This window comes from Sciurus vulgaris (genome assembly GCF_902686455.1).
Source record: "Sciurus vulgaris genome assembly, chromosome: 3".
Classification (NCBI taxonomy): domain Eukaryota; kingdom Metazoa; phylum Chordata; class Mammalia; order Rodentia; family Sciuridae; genus Sciurus; species Sciurus vulgaris.
Window position 1 is genome coordinate 141,586,420 of NC_136463.1, and position 16,446 is coordinate 141,602,865.

The window sequence follows — 16,446 nt, forward strand, 5'->3', positions numbered from 1 at the left end:
GGCTTGAATGGCAAGGGATCTCGGCTGAGTTTCTATGGGTTATGGACTTTTTTTTAGCAGTCTCATTTCATCAGGCATTACTATTTGACCACATCTGGAAGTTCTGCACAGACAGACCATATTTTATTTCTAAGTTAGCATGTGACGAAAATTACTTCTAAAAGCCCCAGATGAAGGGTTATTCAGTACCTGGGGTTAGACACCTTGATACTATTTGGGGAGGGGGGAGGAAAAAGCCTTATCTTTATACTCCACATGAAAATAAATGGAAAGCAAAAGCAAAACTACATAATACGAAGTGAAAATATAGGTGATTAGGTTTTGTAACATTAGGTTTTGTCTTTATGAATATTACTTTAAAAAGAAAAAAAACAGAAATCATGGAAGGTTGCATTTAAGGGATGCTATCTATTGGAGAGTCTCTCAGAGACCTCAACAAACCTTGGAGGGGATAGAGCAAATATGAGCAATAAGTACTCTTAGTGGGGAGAATGCAGGTGATATTTCCTTATTGCACTTGCCTCTATTAATCTTCTTTTTTTTAATGTATGTGTTTCTTGTTCTTAATTGAAGACCAAAATAAAGTGGAGCTTTTAGAATTGCAGATAAAGTGATGGAAGTTTGAAAAAAAGTATAACACTTATTAATACTGGAATCCAGATTCCCTAGGAACGCCAGAGATATTTGGTCATTGTTGCAGGTAACACACAGGAGCCTGCCCTCTTTTCAGTTAACATGACTGAGGTTTTAATTCCATTTTTTTTTTATTTCTTATGATACATTTGCAGAAATAGAGTTAAACAATTAGCATATTTTATTTGTGTTTATAATAATCAACAATAAAATTGTTATTCTGAACATAACAGGAGGTTTTCAGCCTTAGTTGTTGTCCTTTTAGTTCAAGTAAGAGAAATTTCAAACTGGCTTGAGAAAGAAAATTAATTTAAAAATTAGAAGGTTGCTGAGTTTTTATCAGCATAAGTGCAACTATGATGAATGTGAAATATTTTCAAATGAAAATCTAATGTATTTGAAATGGGTAGAATTGGCATGTTCTAATGGTGCTGTCCTGCCTGGTTTATGCAACCCTTCTCCTTGGCATCTCCTTTCTTCACTTCCTGGGGCATGTTATATAAATCTGATTTGAAATCTTGTTCTGTTTGGTTGTGTTGTTTAAAACTTGATATCCTTGAGATTTTATTCCTCTAAGCCATTTCATAAAGCTGTTCATATCAAAAGTCAGGGCACAAAAATTACAAAGCAATTGCAAGTCTAGGGACTTTAAACATTGGTAGAAAATGTAAAAATTATTTTTTGCACTGTATGCAATGATTTGGAAAAGATGGTTATAGAGATTGGCACATCCTCATTCATTCACCCATGTTAGATGTACTTTTTAGCCATTTTTTAAGTCTCGTGGAAAGAGAGCATAGACCTCGACAGGAAAGGCTATGCACTATCTTCAGGAAGTTGTTTCAGCAGTTAATTGAGGAGCAGACTGGAGTATTAGAGAATTCTTACTGAGAGGAAGGACATAGGCTCTTATCTCTGAGAATTCAGGAGTAAGTTCTATAAAAGCCCAGGCAACTCTCAACACTGAGTTGAGTGAGAAAGTGTTTAAAAATACTTCTCTTAAAAGGATTTTAGAGAAAAATGAATAAAAGATAAGTACATGATTATTTTATTTAATTTTTTAAAATTAAAATGATTTTTAATGTACGCTTAACTGTTGTAATGAAGGGGAAAATAGTTAAAAGAAGACCGTGGGTCAAATATTCACAGACCTAACTTTTGGTCCTAGCTTTAATAGTTCCCAAATATGAGCTTTTCCATTAATTTATAGGACAGAATGAACAATGTTTGATCTCTGCAATCTGATTTGTTCTTTGACCCTGTACTGGTTTAGATAGAGATGTATGTATCGAAGATAGATCTAGTGTTGGCTGGAGTTAGCACACTCTAGTTGTTTGCTTATGTATTCTTGGGAGTTTAGAATTCTTTATTAGAATCTTTTACTACTGTATTCAAAACAAAACCAAAAACACATATTTGTAAGTATACAATGGATTTGATCATCTGGCCAACTTTCTTGTTCCTAAGAATTAGGCTACCATTGTTTTTATTTTTATAATCATGTTGATAATAAGTGATCATGTAAGTTATGTTGTTTAAACTTTAGTGATTGTTCATAGATTAATTGTTCAATAGTTATTTACAGGAAAAACACCTAACACTGTCCTTACAGTAATGTTTTCATTATAATAATTTTAATATGTGCTTCATTGTAATAAATGGGAAAACAGTTAAATGAAAGCCACTAGCCAAAAAGTATCCACAGGCCTAATTTCTGGTCCCACCTTTAATACCTCCCAACCAAGAAATGTTGGGAAAATCACTTAAAATTATTGGCTTCTGTTACTTTGTATTTGAAATAAGGGAGTTTGGTTGGAGTTAGGTGGTCCCAAAGATAGTTTCATTTAAAAATTGTGAAGCTGCATGTTTCTTAATTGGAAAGTTTCAGAGAGAAGAAAACTGACAGTTACAAGGTCTTTGGGGGGAAATTTCCAGTGTCATCCATCCACTTCTAATTACAGTAAAACATGTAAAACCAAATTTTTTATTATCTTCTCTGCCAGATCCTACTTTAACTTCTGCAAAAGAGACTGTGATTCTGTGAATTGAAATTGGGTAGAGTGTCCTGGGGCAACTGAATGAGTAAAGATGGAGTCTACAATGGAATCTGGCTTGTCTGACTACAAGCCCTGGCTACCAGTGTAACACATTATAAATGCTAAACTGTAAAACACCCTCCCCGTCCCTTTTGCTATCTATTTTCACATTCCAATTAAAATTTAGTAAACAAAATTCTGAGAAGTATCTCCTAAAGTTCCTCTTATTCCCTAAGAATCGGTTGTATGAGACTTCTCTCCCCTTTCTCCCACAGAGCAGTTAAGGATGTTTAGTAGTGTTTCCACTCAAACTCAATACAAAAGTCCTAAATTCTGAGGTAAACATCTGAATGGAGCAAATAATAATGATTTAGTGGTTGAGGCAGTTTTCATGTTCAAAAAAAGGCATAACAAAGTTCAGAGCTTCGGACTGAGTTTACAGGATGAAGAGCAAAATAAGAAAAAGGTCTGTAGTGGTGCAGCAAGAACAGCAGCAACAACTGTGTCAATGTTTTCTTGATAAAGGGTGTGAAGAAGGCATGTCTTACCCATATTTGTGCTTTTCTTTTGACACTTTCCCCCTATTAAGCTGCAGAGGTGTTTTAAAATTGTGTTAGGAAACACACAGGCGAACAGTCGTGATCCGGCTGCTCAGGGAGGAGGTTCAAAAGGAAACGCGGCGCGGGTGGGGGTGGAGTGGGGGGCTGTGCTTTGCTTCTGTCCAGGCTAAGGACAGAGTAAGGTACCGCCCCTCCTCCTGCAGACCCGCTTCTTTCACATTGGGCCCCAGGCCTCTCCATTCTGAGTGCAAACGCGGGGTTGCCCAGTGCGCCCACAGAAAACGACCATTGGAGACGAAAGAAAGAAAATCAGCGGATTGAACACAGACGTCCCGTGTGGAAGTGTCCAAGGAGACCGCCAGAAGTGCTCAAGCCGAGTCTGTAAGAGTTTCCTTCTGGCCGAGAGGGGGAGCCCCGCGTTCCCAGGCGGGAGCGACCCGGCGTCCCGAGCCCCAGCCCCAGCCACTACCAGCGCCAGTTCTGGCTTCAGCTGATTAGGAAGAGGAGGGAGGGGGCAGAGAGCGCGAAGAGGGAGGGGACCCGAGTCAGAGGGTCCCGAGTCCAGCGCTGTGTTGACGTAGAGAAACTTTCCCTCTCGGCCACGGAAAGGCGCCCGGGCTGTGCTGGAGCGGAGATCGCCGAGCTCCCAAGACCCAGCAGCTCTCCACGCCCCTGCCCGAAGCCTGACCCGCTGCATCACTCGGCAAGGTACGGAGAGACCGTGATTTATCTGGGGTCTTCCCTGGCTGCGAGCCCAGACTCCAGCCAGGTAGCGTGTGATCTTTCAGACATCCTGTGGGGCGGCGGGCGGTAGTCAGCCTCGGCCACCGGTGCTGGGGAAGGAGGGCGCGGGGTTGCGCGTCGCCTGTGCCCGGCAGGTTGCAAAAATTGGGACAGCGAAAAGCTCAGGGAGTCGTCCAGTAGGAGAGCAGGCTAAGACCTGTTGACGCCTGCTATGGCAGCGCTTGGGGAATGATGGAGGAGCTCTACGAGGTCGGGGGCGCAGCTTTCTCTGGGCTCCTGAAGCCTTTCTTAGCCCTTTGTGATAACTTTGGTCCGAGTGGCTGGGCCGGTGCGCCGGAGCTGGAAGGAGGCTGTGGGGAACCATTGGACCAGCCCCGCCGACGGTGCGTGGACCATTCGCCGCTAAGCGGACAAGTAAGTCATTACCAGGTCACAGCGAGGAAACCTAAGAGCGAACTTCTTCCTTCGCAGCCTCCCTTTTGTTGGCTCCAGGGGAAAATGTGGGCATGGGGGCGGGGAGGCGCGAACCTCCCAGGCCCGGCCGCGGACACTTTAAAGGCCAAAACAGGGAGGGCCCACACTCCGGGGCGGTGTCCACATGGTCACCTCCTGGCTGGGTCAAGTAGCTCTGCTGGAGGGCGCTGCACTTAGAGGGGCGCCAGGCGCGGCGGATGTTGAGACCTTGCCTGGGTCCACCTCCGGGTGGCCTCACTCCTTACTCCCTCACTACACGAATCCCAAGCCGGCGCAGTCGGTTCTCTATTCTGAGGTTGCTGGGGCTGCCGCGCTGACTTCCCTGTGTGCGGGAGGGAACTCTGGGCAGGCTGGTTTTCTTGGAATGTGTTTACAATGTTGAATGGGACATGAACAGGAAGCTGGATGCTGCAGCTGGAAATAGCGTGCCAAGGTAGAGTAAGGAAGACGTAGCTGGTGTTGGGCTTAGGGGGTTCACTAGGTACGTGGGGCAAACTCAGAGGGCTGGCGGTCAAGGACCCCTCTGGCTCTTAGAGGCATTAATCAACCGAGTTGTCTTATTTGCTATCGCAATCAGACATTTACGTGCAGTCTTTCAGTGTTGCAAGTTTGGCAAAATATAATACAATCGATTAGGAAAGCTTTAATAATTTAATGTTGTGCCCGCTTTTAAAAGAAATGGTGCACCAACATTTAAGAATAAAGTTTTGGGGAGTGTTTTAGTGTGACTGTCCTATTAATTTCTAGGGCTGCTAGGAGATCAGGATACTGATGGTTTTGTGTCTTTAATCACGTGGATGATTAGGTCCTAAAAGGAGGGCAGATTAGGAGATAGAGTGGATGTTAGAATGTAGGGAACTGAGAGGAATTAGAAAATCTTCAGATTTGCAAATTGCTTCCTTTCTCTGCCAGTTTTTCTCTCCTTCCCCCATATAAACGAGTAGCCTTACTAGAAAACCCACCAATTAGAAGAATGTATTTGCTGGTGAGTACAAGCCTTACTGAAAACCCCGGATAGGCTAAGGTACTGCTCCATTGCATAATTAAAAGGTCTCCTTGAGCTGTCCAGGAGTATTTTCCAAGTTTTTACGACTGACAAGGAAAGAAGAGAGGAATCTGGCAGGCAGCCAAAGTAGCCTGAGCTCAGTAGCAGGCATGAAAGAAACTGGGGAAGTTGCAGGGGACAATTGGAAAGGGTGCTATTGGTTTACTTGGGTTTAAACAAGGGATTGCTTTTACAATGAAAATTTTTAGGTGACTAATATCAGTCTTCTTGGGAAAAAGCAAAAATATAAAAAAATTTAAAAAAATATAGACTGCAGTCGAACATGACTGAGGAGAGTCTAAGAAGGGCTGGAGGCGGGAAGCCTGACCCTTGCTTATCAGTATGGCAGTGGAATAGCTGGGGGGTCCTGATGCTGTTTGTTCTGATGATATTGTGTAAATGTTCACACTTTGTTGCTATCCGTCTCCCTAAGTTGGACTAGGTTAGCTGCAACTTCAGTCCCTTGACCTTGACCTTACTTCTTTGTTTTCATGACCAGTAAGAACTGAAGACTTGGGCTTTGAGCAGATGGTTTCCTACCTAAATTGAATAATTCAATTAGGTATTCTCAAGTAGCACAGATTTGGGTCATGGAGTTGAAGTGGAAAAACCCATCCAGCATGTCTACCTTGTGTTTCAGAAGTAATCTCGGTAAATAGATCTTGCTCTTTCACCTGGAGAAGTAGAAGTTGGGGCTATCTTAGTATTTCACACATTTGCCCAATAGTTAAAAGATTCCAGTTTCAGACTGACCATGACTCAAAGCCTTATCTGGGATTCAGACCCTTTTTTTTTATATATTAAAGTTGTTTATATTCATGTCTTCATGTCTACTTTTTGCTTCTCAGGGAGGGTACTATTGTGGGTGTGGGAGTTGGATTGGTAAAAAAAAAAAACAAAACAAAAAACAAATGTGGTTTGTATTTTTGGATTCCTGAGTTTGAGGTTGTGAATATCATCCTGCTCTCTGAGATTGACTTTATGAATCACCCTCTGCAAAGTGTTTTCCTTGACTGTGATTTCAGTTTTTCCACTTGCAAAGTAAAGAAACTTTCCTTTACATAATTACAAGCTTACTGTGAGAATTAAAGAGATGAAATAATGTTAATAAACTTTTAGACATAAAGGTCACAAGGACTTCTGACTCAATTGACTCCAGTTGAGTTTATGGGGATAAAACAAATGTTTATATCTCAAATACACGTTATAATGACATCTATATTTAATTTGCAAAAATTATGACTTGTACATTTTAATCATAGCTCTAATTTAATCGTAAACTTTTATTTTTGAGGATATTGGGTGAGATTTTGTTATGGTTAAGGCTGAGTCATTATCTCAAACAGAAAAGAATGATCAGCATATTCATTTATTTTTATTTCAGTTTATATTTATATTTGAAACCAGTTATTTTAAAAGTTCAGCTCAATTTTGCCTTTATGAGAAGTTAAAAAATATATCTGTAGAATTTGAATTCTTCTCAGAAATAACACTTAAGAAACTAAAATACATTTATGATTTATAAACTTTGTTTCTCAACAGCCACAACAATTTCCTTAAGACTTTAGAAGATAGATTTTGCAGTTATTTATTGATTTATTCAACCAATATTTATTCCATGCTTATTTTGAATTGTTGGTCCTGTGTTCAAATCTCAGAACTGAAGTTCTCAGATCTGTTGATTTGTACGTTATTTTATTTCTTAAGCATTGTACCAACATATTTATTGTTTATATTGCCATCTATAATTTATGAACTTAATTGTTGATCCATGCAAGATACTTGTGAAACATTCAATTTTTAGTTTTATATGTCAGTCAGTGAAATATATTACCTATTTTTATAGCTCAATGTATTTATTATGCTACACTCATTAATGTTTAACTTAACTCTTTCAGGTGAAAAGGTCAATTAAGTACAGAAAGCAGAATATGTATGAATAAATTGTTTAAAGAATAAAATGTTATGTCAATATGCTTAATAATAACTTTTATTATTAGACTTTACATTTTTATGAATATATAAAAAGCAGAAGTATTTGTGATATGATAGTTGTGTTGAATTTATAGTTAACACTATGAGTATTTTTTTGAAACATCAAAGAACAAATGAATGTTCAATGATAGTCTGTGGTAATTTTAATGTAAGAAATGTCTTTTTTTTTAAATCTTTTTTTTCCATGGTGGAATGAAAATGATGATTTTTATTTAAACTCTTAGCATAGTGATTTGTTTGTTACTGGATCTGCAGTATTGCAATTTCTCTTCTAAAACCTCTAAAGTATAAAAAAATTATTTCATTTGAGTATAATAATGAATTCAAAGGTAGTTACAGAAGCCAATTGCATGACTGCCATGAACCCTGGTCCCTGAATGTATTAGAGCCTGGTGACTCTAATGGTGTTTGTTTTAATGTATGTAGTGAACAGGAAGCTTAAGTTTGTTCCTATGGGAGCCTAAAATGTTTCCAAATTGGAAGAAGAAAAATGGTATAAACTTTGAACATGGAAATCCCTTTGCTTCCAAAGAGTGGAGATAGAAAATTGAAATCAGACCTCTATTTTTTAAAAGAGTGACTAAAAATCATTCTTCCAGAGTAAGACTTAGAAGACAGTGTTTAGAGTGTTAACAGGCTCTGTTATTTGCTAATTTTGTATTTGTTTTATGCTTTGAAAATGTTTTCAGCCACTCCAGTGATGCTTACCATGCATGATTATTTTTCATCAGAGCACTGTTAATTGATTCATTTATTGTGCAGGAAAATAAGTGCCAGTGTTCTATTTACATTGAAACGGTATAGTTGTGGTCAAGTTTGAAATTAGTTTTGTCTTTCAGTATTGCCTACTTAATAGTTTTGAAAAGTGTGCTCCATCTCACTCATATAATATGAAAAAGTGAATTAACATGTAGCAATTGTGATTGTCACCCTATTTTATCCTACATCTCAGAGATTGAAATGACTTTTTAAAGAGTTTTCATCAACTTAGTATGTATTTTCTAGGGTGCACCTAAGAGAGCTAATCTAGGTAAGAATACCTTTGTTTCACTTTTTTTTTTTCTATCAACATCATATAAATATACTGACATATTATCTTTAGTACTTGCCCTTTGACAAAGTGGTTCAGAATAGACTTCAGAAACTTAACTTCCAGCTGCGCATGGTGGCATACTCCTGTTATTCCAGCTGCTCAGGAGGCAGAGGAAGGAATATTGGAGGACTGAAAGTTCTTTGAGGCCAGCTTGGACAGATTAGTAAGAACCTGTGTAAGAACCTGTCTCAAAAAAAAAAAAAAAAAAAAAAAAAAAAAAAAAAAAAAAAACAGAGAGAGAGAGAGAAAAAGGGTTATTGATTAGTGGTAGAGCACTTGACTGGCATGTAGGATCCTGGGTTAAATCCCCAGTTTAAAAAAAAAAAAAGAAAAAAAGAAACAATTTGTACTTACAATGATGAAACGTATATATCTTTGAATGTTTCTCTATTTGTGATAAGTTGCTAGATATATTTTTGTAGGAGGAAGTAGTTTCAATGAGTTGATATATTTGAGCGCAATTTTAATAATTAAATTATTTCCTGGATAATTTTTGCTAGGGATCTTTGAGTTTTTTTGTTTTCAAAATTCAAAGGCACATTTAGGCTTTCATTTGTATCTGCAAAGGAAGAGATAAATAGTGTCTAAGATCTCTCCACATTCTTGATTCCAAACTGTGATAATGACATATTCATGGACTCCTTTTCTGCTCTTCTCAAAGTATATAGGAAGATGTGCAGTTAACTGGTATAAGAAGGTGAATTCACTGCTTAGAAGGTAACTACTACTGATAATTTGATAGGGTACTCTATGAAGTGAAAATTGTGAATAAATGTATTGTTTTCCTGGTGTTAACACAGCTTTTTCATAATATAATCAGATGTTATAGTTGATCTGTTTCTTGAAACTTCACCGGTCAGGACTCCAAGGATTTTGGGTGTCTTACTAAGCTTTGCCAGAGATAACAACAAAAAGAAGGATTGAAAGATTTGGGCTCAATCTTTGGTCTACTTTTTTGTAGATATGATCATGGTCATTTAAGAGCATAAATAGTCCACTAACTGAATCATTAAGAATTTGGCTACATAATATGTTGTTGGTTACATAATATTTTCAAAAAGTTATCTAATATTTCATGAAGGATGACAGGCTATCCTTATTTGGTTTGTATTATAAAAGATGGTATCTATTTTAAATAGCATTTTAGCTTAAAAAAAAAAGCAAACAGAACATCTGTGCTATGGTAGCAAACATGCAAATTTAGGGTAATTAGAAGTTGACATAAGAAATAAATTTGTTTTTATGTTTTCTATGTCTCTCATAGTCATCCATAACAATAGAAGATGCTATATTTTTTTTTATTTCTGGTTCCGGGGATTGAACTCAGGGGCGTTTAACCACTGAATCACATCCCCAGCCCTTTTTTTTTTTTTTTGCGGTACTGGGGATCGAACTCAGGGCGTTGTGCTTCCGAGGCAAGCACTCTACCAGCTGAGCTATCTCCCCAGCCCGAAAAGATGCTATGTTTTAAAGTAAACTTTTAATAGCAAATTTGTTCATTTACCCAGATTTCAACCGAGATGAGTTGAAGTGTAGATTTTTAGGTACTGATAAGTTTTATTTTAGAAATAGAAGATTTTATAACATGTCTTTAAAAGATCAAAGTTCATGTCCTCTTCTGAAATCTATTTCATTTTTTATTTACTTTGAAGAATTGTGTAGTGAATACAAAATTTTGATTGCTAGTTGAACTTTCCTATTACCCTTTGACTATGTAAACTAATATAATTATAAAAATGTTCTTCAATATAAATGCTGATCATTATTGATAATGCACATAATTACAGAGAAAGTTCGGCCTATTGAAAAGAATAATTGTGTGGTTGAATTAATTTTATAGCAATTTATCCTGTGCTCTTTATAGTAATATAATTGGTAAGTGAATATTGTTTGTGCAGTATATCCTCTCAAAATACAACTGAGAGAATTGTTAAGGGGTTATATCTGAGTAAATAAATTTTATTTGAAATTACATAAATGCTAGCTAAAATGGCAAAGGTCAATTGATATTGCAGAATTATAAAGTAGTATTGCTTTTTAATAAGAATAGCTAGTTTTTAAAAATATGAGTTATTATTTGTTTTCATGTATTAATATGACTCCAGATACATGGGAGAAAAGCCTTTAAAACTTTTAAGATCTAACCAGCAAGGGCTATCATATTGCCAAAATCATCTTTAATCCTTTTAAAGGCATAGCTACTATTAAATTTATAACATTAATTATCATAGGCTTAATTGCTTACATTAAATAGAGTAGGAAATATATTATTGATTTGGGAAAATGAAATTTCTTAGAATAGTGCAGATGAGGCTTTAAAGAACAATATTTTAGACTTAATATAATAAATCTTTCTTTGAGTCTTCCATATTCAATGAGATTCTTTATTCAGTGATTTTCTATTAAATTGTTATAAATTTGTTATCTCCCTTATTTCTCATTCTGGAAAATATAGCTTTCATTAATCCATGATTCTGATATGATTCAGTTGAACTTTTTAGTAAGTGTTTGTTGTATCATGTTTTTATATTACTTCTTTTTTTTTTTAAATACCTTTTAGTTGTTGATGGACCTTTATTTTATTCATTTATTTATATGTGGTGCTGAGAATTAAGCCTTACACATGCTAGGCAAACGCTGTACCACTGAGCCACAACCCTAGCCCAACCAGTTATTTTTGTAGTTGTGTCCTTTGTTAGTAGATGACAGAGAAATATCTCAAATTAACTTAAATAGAAGTTCATTTTTCTGTATAATTCTGGAAACATTGGAGAGGATGTCGAGAACGTAGGCACAGAGAAGAAGGGAAGCAGTGCATGGAAAGAATGTGTGGAGGTGATTCTTAGACCAGCACATAGGAAGAGCTGAGTTAGGCTTGCAAAGAGTTTCAGAAAGCAGTTGGAAAAGGTAAGGATCAGGAAACCATGAGAATGGTTTAGCAGAGTGACTTGTGGTTTTTGGAACCAGAGAGATGTCTCTCCTTTCTGTCTCCATGTTTATGTCCATAATCATCAGTAATCACATGCAGGAATTTAAGAATTTTAACTGACTGTTTAAAAAAATTACCATCTTATTTTCTATTTCTTTAGTTCAAACAATGTAGAATTGGAATCGCAAGCAGGAGGTTGTATTCTCTATTTCACATTTTCATTAAATTTCAGAACATGTAAATTTTAAAAACTGATTTATCTTTTTCACTGCATTAGTGTATTTGGATAGGTTATGATTTGGCTGGGAGTGTTTTCTTATGGTGATCTGTCATTTTTGAGATTTCAAGAATTGGTGTGTTAAATAAGTTCTTCTATCTCTTTTTTGGTAATAAGTGCCTATTAAGAATTTCTGTGAACACTACTGGAAAAAATAATTTCTGAACATTTGGAAATTTTATTTTTTTCTACACATCACAGAGTTATTTAAGGTTGTATATTTGATAAAAAATGTAGATTATTAGCTAACCACTACTGATTAAAAATTTAAATATATACTGAAAATTTTACTGCATTATGAAGGGGACCTATAATTAAAATATAGATTATGTAATTTATCATCATGTATTTTTCTTCTTTTTGCTTGAAAATTCTGTGCGATATATTCATTTTAATTTAGTTTTATTTGATATTTATTTGAAATGAATGATTCATTTTATTTTCAAAATATCTGACATATGCAGTCTCTTTCAAGGTGTTAATTTGAGCTAATTAACATATAGAGCTTGACATTCAGATATCAGTTAGTAGATCTAGACTACCTTAAATTTAAGAAGATGCATCTGCAGGGGCTCAGAAAATCATGCCCCAAACCTCAAAGTATGGCCATTTTGAACTAAAGGATCAGCCTCAAAATATCTTAAAACTTCTCTTACCACCAACCTCCCTGTCTCTTAATACTTTTTCACTCCCCAAATTCAGGGAGCAGCTTCTTCAGAAGCTGTCATCCTAGAAGGAATGCAATTATCATGAAATCTCATTAACCAGGAAAGATTAACCACTGGGGAAAGAAGGAACTACATGCAGAACACTCCCCTGAACATTCTTCATCTAATCTTCTGAGGGCAGCTCCAAGGATTACCTAACAGACTTTATCTACGTAAATACAACCACCTTTGTTCCTGTGCATATTTCTCTGCCCTCCTCCCATAGCTGTTATTACTGCCCTCCAGGATTCCCCCATCCCTTTTCTATTCCAGCTTCAATTCCTTTCTGTAGCTGGAAAAGTTATTTAAACTTCAGTCACCTAGAACTTCTTGGAGACTTAAACACTTTAAGTGTGATTCCCATGCTGTGATTTCTCCCCATGTACAATAATAAGTTTGCATAACTTTTCTCCTACTTAATATGTGCATTGTCAGTTGATTGAAAAGAACCTTCACAGAATAAGGGGACATTTTCCCCTTTACCTCTGTAGGTTCAAGGTAATAGTATTATACTTGAAAATTGACAACAGCTTCAAGATCACAAAAATAGATTACTCTTTCAGTATATTGCTTTCGATTGGTCCTGAGTAACCATCGATACTTCTTTGCTTCCCTACCCTGTTGGATCTCCAGATTGCCTTTGGATGACAATGAATTAGACCCAGTCATTCACTACCTAAAGTGGACACTCCTTTCCATTTCTTTCATTTCCATTTACAAGAAGCATATTTTCACTTCTAAGAGCCACATCGCCTTCCTTGTTATTGTGACAAATACTATTGGTTGTATGCCTAAACCCATCTCTTTCTCCTTTTTGTTCTGGTATTGTTTACATGTTCAATCTTCCCCACATAACTTGGGAAGACAATCTCCCTTTTCATTCAAGTGAAATTTTGATTTGGTTAAGCTAATAATCATGGTGTTTCTGTTTCCCTGGACAGTGATTAGTTATTGAGGGAACATTTTTTCCTCTCAATTTTATTCAACTATATGAAATGGCAGAACTAGGGAGAAGTGGCATAGAAAAGGTTTTGCTATACTTAGCAAGGGAACATTGGATGAAAAGTCACATGTGAGTTTTTTTTTTTTGTTGTTGTTGTTGTTTGTTTTAATTGTAGGTGGACACAATACCTTTATTTTATTATTATTTTTTGTATGTGGTGCTGAGGATCGAACCCAGGGCTTCACACATGCTAGATGAGAGCTCTACCACTAAGCCACAACCCCAGGGCAAAGCAAATGTATTAAAAATGGCACATAAAAATGTAAAGAACTTGGGTGCTTGATGGAATTGTTGGGTCCCTGAATCAACCTACCATATTTCTGAAACTACTGCTGAGTGAGAGAATCAATTTCTTTATTTCTACAAACCATCTTGAAAAGAATTTTTAATTAATTGGAATAGAAAGTAGTCTAATTATAGAAGTTATTAAGTGATATCTTAATTTTGTGAATAATCATCTTACAAATGTTAGACGTAGTAATTTAATTATTTAAGAAAGTTTAGGGATACTTGAGTTTTGTAAATATTTTATATAGTTAGTATGATTCATCTATAAAATATTAAAATAAATATTCCTTGTTTTTAATACAGTAAATAGATCAGTCATCTTATTAGCCAAATTTATTCTGAGAAGAATAAATTAAAGAGAAAGCAGAATGAAGCAAAACTGGGAATAATTTAACAGGTCATACGATACACAATTCAATATAGAATGGGTTCATATGAAATATAAATTCATAATCTAATCAATTCACAAAATTGTGCCCCTGTTTGTTGATTTTTTTTTTTTTTGGTGTCTTTAGTGTATTGGAAAAGTAAAATATACATAAAAATCAATGATAGTGTCACAATGATTTGAGTAATTTATAACTTGTAATCTATTGTTAATGATAATTCATAACTATTTAAATATAAAAGATAAAGCTTATGGAAGGAAAATAAAGAAAGTTAGAACTGTAGATCCATTCCAAGAGGTCTGAAAATCGCAGACTTTCAAATTAGAACAGTGACCAAGAGCCTCTCCTTGACAAACTAGTCAGGCTTCTTTCCATCTTCTTCCTACCTGGGTGGTTACTTCTGAACTTCTGTGTTTGTCTCTGAATTGTCCAGATGCAGTAAGAATCCTGATAAACAGTTTGACCACCTCAATATCGTTATTTTCTGTATCTAATTTAGTTCCTTACTGTTCTTGCTAGCATTTTTGCTGCTGTGACCAAAAGATCTGACAAGAACAATTAGAGGATGAAAAGTTTCTTTTGGGACTCATGGTTTCAGAGGTCTTGGTCCATAAGATGGCCAGCTCTATTGCTCTAGGTCCAATGTTTGGCAGAACATCATGGTGGAAGAGTATGTTGGAGAAAAGTGGCTCAGGATATGGCACCAGGAAGCAAAGAGAGAGAGCTTCCCTCACCAGAGACAAAATATAAACCTCAAGGGTATGCCCCCATTAACCCACCTCCTCCAGCCACACCCTGCCTGCCTACAGCTACCATCCAGTTAATCCCCACCAGGGAATTAATCATTTCTACCTTCTCACATCATATCACACATGAGCTTTTGGGGGACACCTCTTATCTAAACCATAACGCTTTCTTTATACCATCTCCTAAGTAATGTCTGATCACCCTGGCCTGCATTCAGCAAAAATCCTGTTAGGTTGGTGTCCTCAGAATGCTCGCTCACCTGTACCATTGCCTCAGTAATTTTTCTTCCAGGGTTCTACTTTCTGCTCATTGGCTATGCATTCCCCGTTTCCTTTGATCTGTTTTGGATTCGAGTCTAATCTCTCCCCCACTGTAAAATCCCATTGGCAGTGGTCCCTATATTTATTGTTGTGATCCTGAGTAAAGCCTACCTCACCATTCTTTAAAAAGTATCAGGAACACTTTTTTTCTTTATCACTAGTTTTATAAAACCTTAGTTCACTGGAATCATTAGCAATTTAATTATTTTTTGACCTGACTTAGCATTAAGTATATTAGCTTTTGTAATGTACTGTCTCAAACTATGGAGATATATGTGACTTCTTGTTCTCTTGCTATAATGGTGGTAGGAATTATCCAAAGCTCAGAATTGACAAAAGCAGGAGTGAAATGTACTTTATGGTATTAATGTGCTCCTGAACTGAAATAGTCAAGTGGATCTGGGAACAAAGTAACAGCCTAAAAGAATAGGCAAGTTTTACAATGAGCAGGTTTGTTGAGAATGCGGGGGTGTGAGAAATAAAAAGTAAGAAGATTGTGTGGGCAATGCAGATGAGGGAGAGCAGTTGGTGAGACTGTGGGTGGGAATGCTACAGATGTTGAAAGCCTGCAGTAAAGCAGTGTGGTGACTGGAACATGGGTCAAGAATGGTAAGGCCAGCGCATTAGAATTGGTATGGGAGTGAATACTGGAAGCTTTAGATTGGAGAGACACATTGCCAATAACTGGACTATCAAAGGAAAGTGAAAGTCACATCCAAGGATTACTTACTGATGGAGATGTGTATAAAGTAACAAGACCTCCTGCATCATTGTGATTGAGACGTCCATTTTAGTTCTTTTTTTGCATAAGAATGCAATAAACATGCTTGAGATGCTTCATCTATGAGATCATGACCTTCAGTCATAGCAACTGAGAAGTCTCCACACTGCGAATGCTAGGCAAGAGAAACCAGAGGATACAAAGTGCTGCAATTCTCAGAGGATTATTGTTCTTTTAGAAAGTGTTGTTCAGGGATTGTCCTGGGGCCTCCCTTTACCCTTACATAATAGGAGTGCCCTCTGATGACCTTTTTCTGCTTTAAATGGGAGCCACATTCTTGTAGGTTGTTGAATGTGAATGAATGCCACCGGATGTGGAAATTATAAAGCAAATATGATGATCTAATTTGGAAATTTTATTAGAAAATATAACTTGGCTATATTAGACAAAAATGAGGAACAGGATAAGTATCCAGATAACGAAAT

The 16,446-nt window shown here is 36.7% G+C and overlaps 1 protein-coding gene across 12 annotated transcripts in view; it reads left to right on the top strand.

The window, feature by feature from the left end:
* The first annotated feature begins 1,940 nt into the window (after positions 1 to 1,940).
* LOC306657983 (PTB domain-containing engulfment adapter protein 1) overlaps positions 1,941 to 16,446 on the top strand; it is a 260,729-nt gene continuing 246,223 nt past the window's right edge. For 2 of the 12 annotated variants that reach the window (XM_079134581.1, XM_079134583.1), the window contains exon 1: positions 2,108 to 3,937. The gene's annotated coding sequence lies outside the window, so the exon portion shown is untranslated. The other 10 variants (XM_079134579.1, XM_079134578.1, XM_079134584.1 and 7 more) reach the window with 9 other exon arrangements.